The sequence below is a fragment of the Homalodisca vitripennis genome, chromosome 8 (genome assembly GCF_021130785.1).
Source record: "Homalodisca vitripennis isolate AUS2020 chromosome 8, UT_GWSS_2.1, whole genome shotgun sequence".
NCBI lineage: Eukaryota > Metazoa > Arthropoda > Insecta > Hemiptera > Cicadellidae > Homalodisca > Homalodisca vitripennis.
This window is the reverse complement of record NC_060214.1, coordinates 93243216-93250269: the sequence shown is the minus strand read 5'-3', so window position 1 is coordinate 93250269 and position 7054 is coordinate 93243216.

The following is a 7054-nucleotide window of genomic DNA, read 5'->3' as shown; positions in this document are numbered from 1 at the left end:
TAAATCAAAGAATTAAAATATTTAATTAACATAATTTTATTTTTATAAAATAATATTTTGCATTTTCTTACGAATGCACTTTAAAACACAGTCATTATTAATATGTAATATAGATTGTATTTAAGCCAATACAAAATTAAATGTAATATGTTTTACTGGTTTATATTTGTATTTTACGTACATTTGCACATTACGTACGAACAATGTACACTATGTATTATGTATTTTTGTACATAACGTACATCCATTATCATTTGAGCAAACATTTACTCATCCACAAATAAAATGTTTAGGGCATAAAGTGTAAAAAAATAAATAAAAACCGGTTTCATATCACACGTTGCTTTATTTTATAGCTTCATCCTTAGTCAACTCGAGAAAATTTACCTCCAAGTAAGAGCTTTCAATACGGGCGGGTCGATTACGGCAGCTTGTTCTAGCTGTATTATTTCGGTTGCATCTTTTTAATCTATTGTGTATTATTCTGTTACAGATGCCAAATCGCCAAGATAAGGTACAAAGTTGAGTAGCTTGTCCAAATAATAAAACTTTAATATCAAAATCAGTGTTCATTAGAGCAAACTTTGTGCACAATTTACGGCAGATGCGGTGGTCTTTTAAAGTCGACTTTGCAATGTTTGCCAAATTCGAGATGACTGGATCAGTAAACATTCAGGCAACACCTGTACATCAAAGAATTGCCAGATCAGCCAAGAACATCGTCCTGGTCTAAAAAAAATGTTCACGAGCACCGTAGAGCTTTCACGGACATTTTATTATCTTAATATCTATGTTAATAAACACGATTGTCTTATATGAGAATCGAAGTTCACTAAGTGGTAAATCACCCAAGAAGAATTACCGCTTGTTGTGAATTTTGGGCCGGCATTGTTAGTCCATACTATTTTAGAAATGTAGTTGGTAATGCCATCCCGTCAATGGTGAGCGCCACAAAGCTATACCTAGAGATTTCTTTTGACCCAAGTGGAACGATATGGAGGTAGACGATGACATCTGGTTCTAGCAAGACGACGTTACGTACCACACATTGGACGCCATGATGGATGTCCTTTATGGAAGTTTAAGGGCATCATTATCTCTCACATAGGTGGCATGAATTGGCATCACGATCATTCGATTTGACTCTGTTAGACGTTTTCGTTTAGGGTTTCCTGAAATCACAGGTTGATTCCAATAGTCCATAGTCAACAGGTGTGCCCTTAAAGTCAACACAACCAAGGTCATTACTCAAATTCAGTCGTATTTTTATGGCAGTCATTGACAATTTAATTGGCCTACTCGGATCCATTGTATGCGAACTTGCGACAGATCTACAAAATATTGTTTTGTTTGATCCCTTATATTTAACCACTAAGAAATGGTTTTCATAATTTATAAAATATTTATAAATACAACTATAATATAGTAATAATAAATTTATAAACAAAACACCAGTAGTGAGACCGGTCTCTTCCATGGTTCTGTTTCCTGTGGGGGAGGTGGAGATAGCAGTCGTCTTGAGAGACCTCAAGCCGAAGAAGTCCAGCGACATCAACGGAATATCAAGCGCTGCTACAAGCACATCTTGACACCACTTACTAAATTGATAAATCTGTCATTCACCCAAGGCGTTTTCTCTTCAGCTTTGAAGACAGCAAGAGTGGTTCCGATCTTTAAAAAGGATGATCCTTGCATCGCAAATAATTATCGTCCTGTTTCCATTCTTCCAGTTATGAGCAAAATTTTCTAAAAGGTTTTTATTAGAAGGCTTGAAGGTTTTCTTGAAAAGTTTGAAATTCTTAACCCTGAGCAGTACGGCTTCAGAGAAAACAAATCTACTATCGATGCTATAACAAAACTTATTGACTGTGTTTTTGATGGCTTGGATAGGCGAGAACAAGTGCTCAGCACATTACTCGACCTTTCAAAGGCATTTGACTGTGTGCATCATGAGACACTGTTGGATCAGTTATGGACATGTGGTGTCCGAGGTCAGCCGCATAAATGGCTTTCGTCATACCTCAGTGGCAGAGAGCAGTGTGTGCAGATCGCGAACACCCTGTCAGGCAAAGTAAAAATGCAGTACGGTGTTCCCCAGGGTTCAATTTTGGAGCCCATAATTTTTCTCATTTACGTCAACAGATTGAATTCGTCAATTCAAAATGGAGAGTTGATTCAATATGCGGACGATACGACTCTCTGCATCAGATCAAATACGTAACAAGATTTTGAGATCAAAGCCTTTATTGAATTAAACGCATGCATCGAGCACTTTTCAAAGATAAATCTGAAAACTCACTATGTCAAAATTAACGTAATCAAATTTTGTCTCCGTCAACAAGAAGACGAATACAGACCAATTGTGATGGCGGATGAAGCTATCCTAGATGAAGCCGAATCCACAAAGTTTCTGGGGATGTACCTGGACAGGGGACTGAACTGGAGCGATCACATTGACAGAGTTTGCTCAAAGGTTGCCTCAGGCATTTATGTACTACGCAATCTAGAAACTTTCTGCTCGTTAGATGTACTGAAAACAGCCTACTTTGGCATAGTACATCCACATTTGACCTACGGTTTGAGACTATGGGGCAGCTGTTCTAAATACAAATTTGACAGAGTATTTAGAACACAAAAGAAAGCTGTTAGAATAATTTCGAAATTAAAACCCTGAGAGTCGTGTAAAATCGTCTTCAGGGAGCTTGGATTTTTGACTTTACTCAGCCTCTATATTCTCGATGTCACCCTGTACTGCCGATTCAAATGTGAACTGGTTCAGGGCAGGGACGTCCATCAGTACGAGACCAGAGGCAGGAACAACTTCAAAACTGAACAGCAGAGAACGACTATATTCGAACACTTGCAATCTCAAGTGGGTGTCAAGATAATCAATAAGCTCCCTGGAGATCTCAAACGAATTAATGCACCCAAACAATTCTCGATTAAGACACTTTTTGTTGTCAAAGGCATTTTACTCCGTTGATAAGTTTACGATGGGCCACTGGGATGATAATTAGCATTTTATTATTATTCTATTTATCCTTTTCTGATATCTAAAACATGCACAATCCAAAATATTATTAGGTTCTAACATTTATATGTGGAATTGACTGTGCCTGTGATAAGATAGGTTTAGTTTATAGATTTCTAATCGATATTATGAAATGACGCTTGCAATACAATTTTGTTAATATTGTTTTACTACAATAAAGAATTATTGTTATTATTATTATCATCAATCATGAAACACAGAAAAATATTCGAAACTTACAAAATAATGTATTAATTATTTAACTGTAATCCGAACGCGTTATTGGTTTATTTGACTGTGTTTTGGTTTATTTAAATTTAAAGTTTAAATGTTTTATAGTTTATGAACAAAATTAAAGAATTATGGAAAATGGTCATTTTAACATAGACAAAGTAGGATGTCCTGTCTGTCATACAATATATATTGTAGAGATTACTAGTTTTTTAATTTATGAAAGGAAACTGCAGAATAAAGCCAATCTAAAGCTCCATGGAAGTTAGTTTGAGCACTCAACAGAATACGCTAGTGTCTCACTAGATCCAGTAAATCCAAAATGGCAGCTACTAGGTCTGGCCATAGGATAGAGCTGTGAACTGTGTTTCAGTGATACTTATGTGTCGCCATTTTCTGTACTGCATATCCATACATAACTCAAAAAGGGGACTTTTCCAATCTGTGCCTCTTTAAATAGCTCGTAGAGTATTTCTAATGTACAGTAACCCCAGAGTATATTTTATTACTGTAAATTCCAAACCATTAAAATATAGCCTGACCAGACTGTTTTACAACCGTTATTTAAGTAAATGTCTCTAGAATTATACTACAACTACGCCAAATTAAAGTTCACTTTACAAGTTACTACATCCTGTAGTCCGAAGGTGAGTGGGTATTTAACCAACAGTAAAGACTGTGCTAGACTGAGGAACGCGGAGAAACGGACTGGTCAGAAAATCTAGTACGGTTCGGTCACGGACAAGGAACTATAGTATGCGGAACCGTGGACTAAGTAATTGTGAAGCAACTACACACAGACCTCACTGGCTGAGTAGCATCTGTACTTCATTACACACTAACCGAGGTTTCTTTATACGCTCTTTGTAATTATTACTATATATAATTAAATCTCGCGCCTCGGAGTTAATTACAAGTAGGGGAGTTAATTTAAACTCCAGCAGCAACTGGTTCATCCATGAGTAGCAACCGGTTTCTGAGCCTTCCTTACACCTGCAGTGAGAAAGTGATGTTGGAGCAAATTATAGTTTCTGATGTCTTTGAATTTCAATCTCGTCAAAAACGTCGAGGAGTGCAAACTGATACACTACTAATTGCTAAGTACTGTATTTTTCTTGAACGTTTGTTATGTATTAAAAAGGAAGTGGAAAATGTTCAATAAGAGTCAGGATGTATTTAGAGGCAAGGAAAATTGTATATTATCATTATAAAACCACTTTCTGCAAATACTTTTAAACAGATAAGCACAAGAATGGCGTAAAATGGAAAATGTCAAAATATAACATCTGTATTTCACTATTGAATAAATAATTCCGCCGAAGGCTTATATATCTGATAAAGGGGCTTTAATAAGGGTGGAAAATTGGTTTTCGAGTATTGTAAGAAAAACATGAGACGGACCTATTATTATTATAGTATTAACAATAACTCAACCAAAAAGCGTTTGCTCACACCACTACTCCATATCACATATGTTACATTTCTGTAAATACTTTTCTCCTGAAAATTACAAATATTCTTTCTAGCAAAGCTTGCTTTACGTCATATTAAAAAAATCTAAAATAGTCTTCGTGTTAAAATGACGTCACTCGATTATTACCAGCCGAAGTTGGTCATTGTTGTATGACGCGAACCATTGTTAACCATGTGACAAGAGACGTTCGCGCCTTCCGGGCCTCCCTCAATGGGTTACGAAGGTTCTGTAAACAAATGACAAAAGACGTTTTACGCTTGAATTTAAATATGATCCATTCAGAACAGCTGTGACATCCTTGACCCCATTCAAGCTATTGCTTGCTTTTACGCTGAAGTCTGTGCTCGCGGCGTATTTATTCAAAATTACAGTGCTGTTAATAACGGATACAAATTTAAAAATAATGGTTTGTCACAAGTTAAAAACATTAAATTGAATTTAATGTAAGTGATGAATATAAAGTTAATTTCGTCAAATAATTACAGAAAGAATTTCGTATTTAAAAATGATTGTCATTTTAAGTGTGCCCGTTGGATATAGGAATCGCAAAACTGACCTTTAACTTTTGTGAAAAACACACAAAACGTTTTGTTCTTATTAATAAATTTGTTTTAATGAATGTAAAGAAATATTTTTCAGTGTACATCTAATTAAAATTAAAAATTAATTTAAATCAGTGTAAATAAAAATGTAATTAAAAAATTCCTTACTTCCCTATTTTATCTGATAATTGTTTGTCAGTTTGTTGATGACACCTTTAATAAAAAAAGTTAGAAATATGTAAAATTATACATTGGGAATTTGTACCTGGCTACTTCCCTTTTGTTCTTTCCATAGATCTGATAAAACTTAAGTTCAACCATCAACTTTAAAATAGTCTTTTCTGTTTGTTGGGTCGAGAACAGCTCAACAGGCTTCATTTTATACTGTACACTCATATAAGAATACGTAATAATTGGAAATATTGTTTGGTTATTATATTATGTTTTTTTAACGCTAAACAGGATATGTTTTCTAGATACCTCGAAGACATTTCAGATGTTACCTAGCGTGCGTACGTTATGTTGCCATTAATGCAATAAACAACGCAATCGTACTGTATGAGTATATCGTAGCGCTTCACACAGGAAAGTGGTTTTAAAAATCTGCCCTTCTCGCTTGGTTGCACAGTAGACTCTTTGTGTCAATGCTACTCATAGACATTCAGAGAGGCATAAAAAATTGAATTAAAAGAACAAATACTATAAAAAGTACATAATCGTATTACCATGAAATCAAACTTTTCCTTTCTTTAGAGAAATAAATTTACTGTTTATTTTTTTTCATTTCTCGTGTATACATTTATTTAATCAATTGGCTACAAATAACGTATATTGCCCGTCATCATTACCGTCAATCACCGATGACAGGCGCTGCCCGTCACGCTAATTGCGCAATTCTGGAGTCGAAAATATTCCAGATATCGATTATTATTAGTGCATTTGCCTATACTTTTGTATCGATGGTCTGTTAAAATGTACCATGTTCGATTCTGAAGGAAATCGATCGTTGTTTACAGTTTTATCTGATGATTGTTTTGATTAGTTGCCTATAGAAATGACGTTATGGTAAAACTAAGTAGCGGTAAAATGACGTAGTCTTTTCTGAGTGTTTTAATAACTTTGTGGAGAACATACTGGATGAAAGTAAGTATGAAATGAGTGATGGCATCTTTGATGACGAAATTTCGCGTGAAAGTTGCGATGAAGAAATGGCCTAACTTTCAAACTTGAGAGTGGCCAAGGCAAGCTAATGGACCCCATAACTTTATTTTTAGTGGTGGATATTGTATAAATCCAATTGCAACTAGGCAACTTAATACTTAAAATATAAGACAGTAAAATACAATTTTATCGAGTTATACGGTCGTTTAATATTTTTAAGCTCTCACACAATGATTTACACTGGAAAATTAAAAAGTTATTCGGTACCTGAGGATAAAAATATTTGAATTTTAATGCGTAGTTAATGTTGTACATTCTAAATTATTACTTAAAAAAATTGTTTGAGAACCAAACATGTTCTACACGTTCACTGCACATGATAAAATGATAAACACAAACGTCTCACTGCAAGAAATGTTTACAGTTTACAGCACGATCTGACGGTGAAGCACATTAACTAGTACAACACTAGCGAACTCTGTCGACTGGTCCAATTACTAACATTAGTGGGACGTCTAGTTTTAGCGTAGTAGGTTCTTAATGAATCATCAGAAGATAGTCCTATTTGATATTGTTTTGTAATCCATGTTTTTGTAAGGTGTGCCAAATGTAATT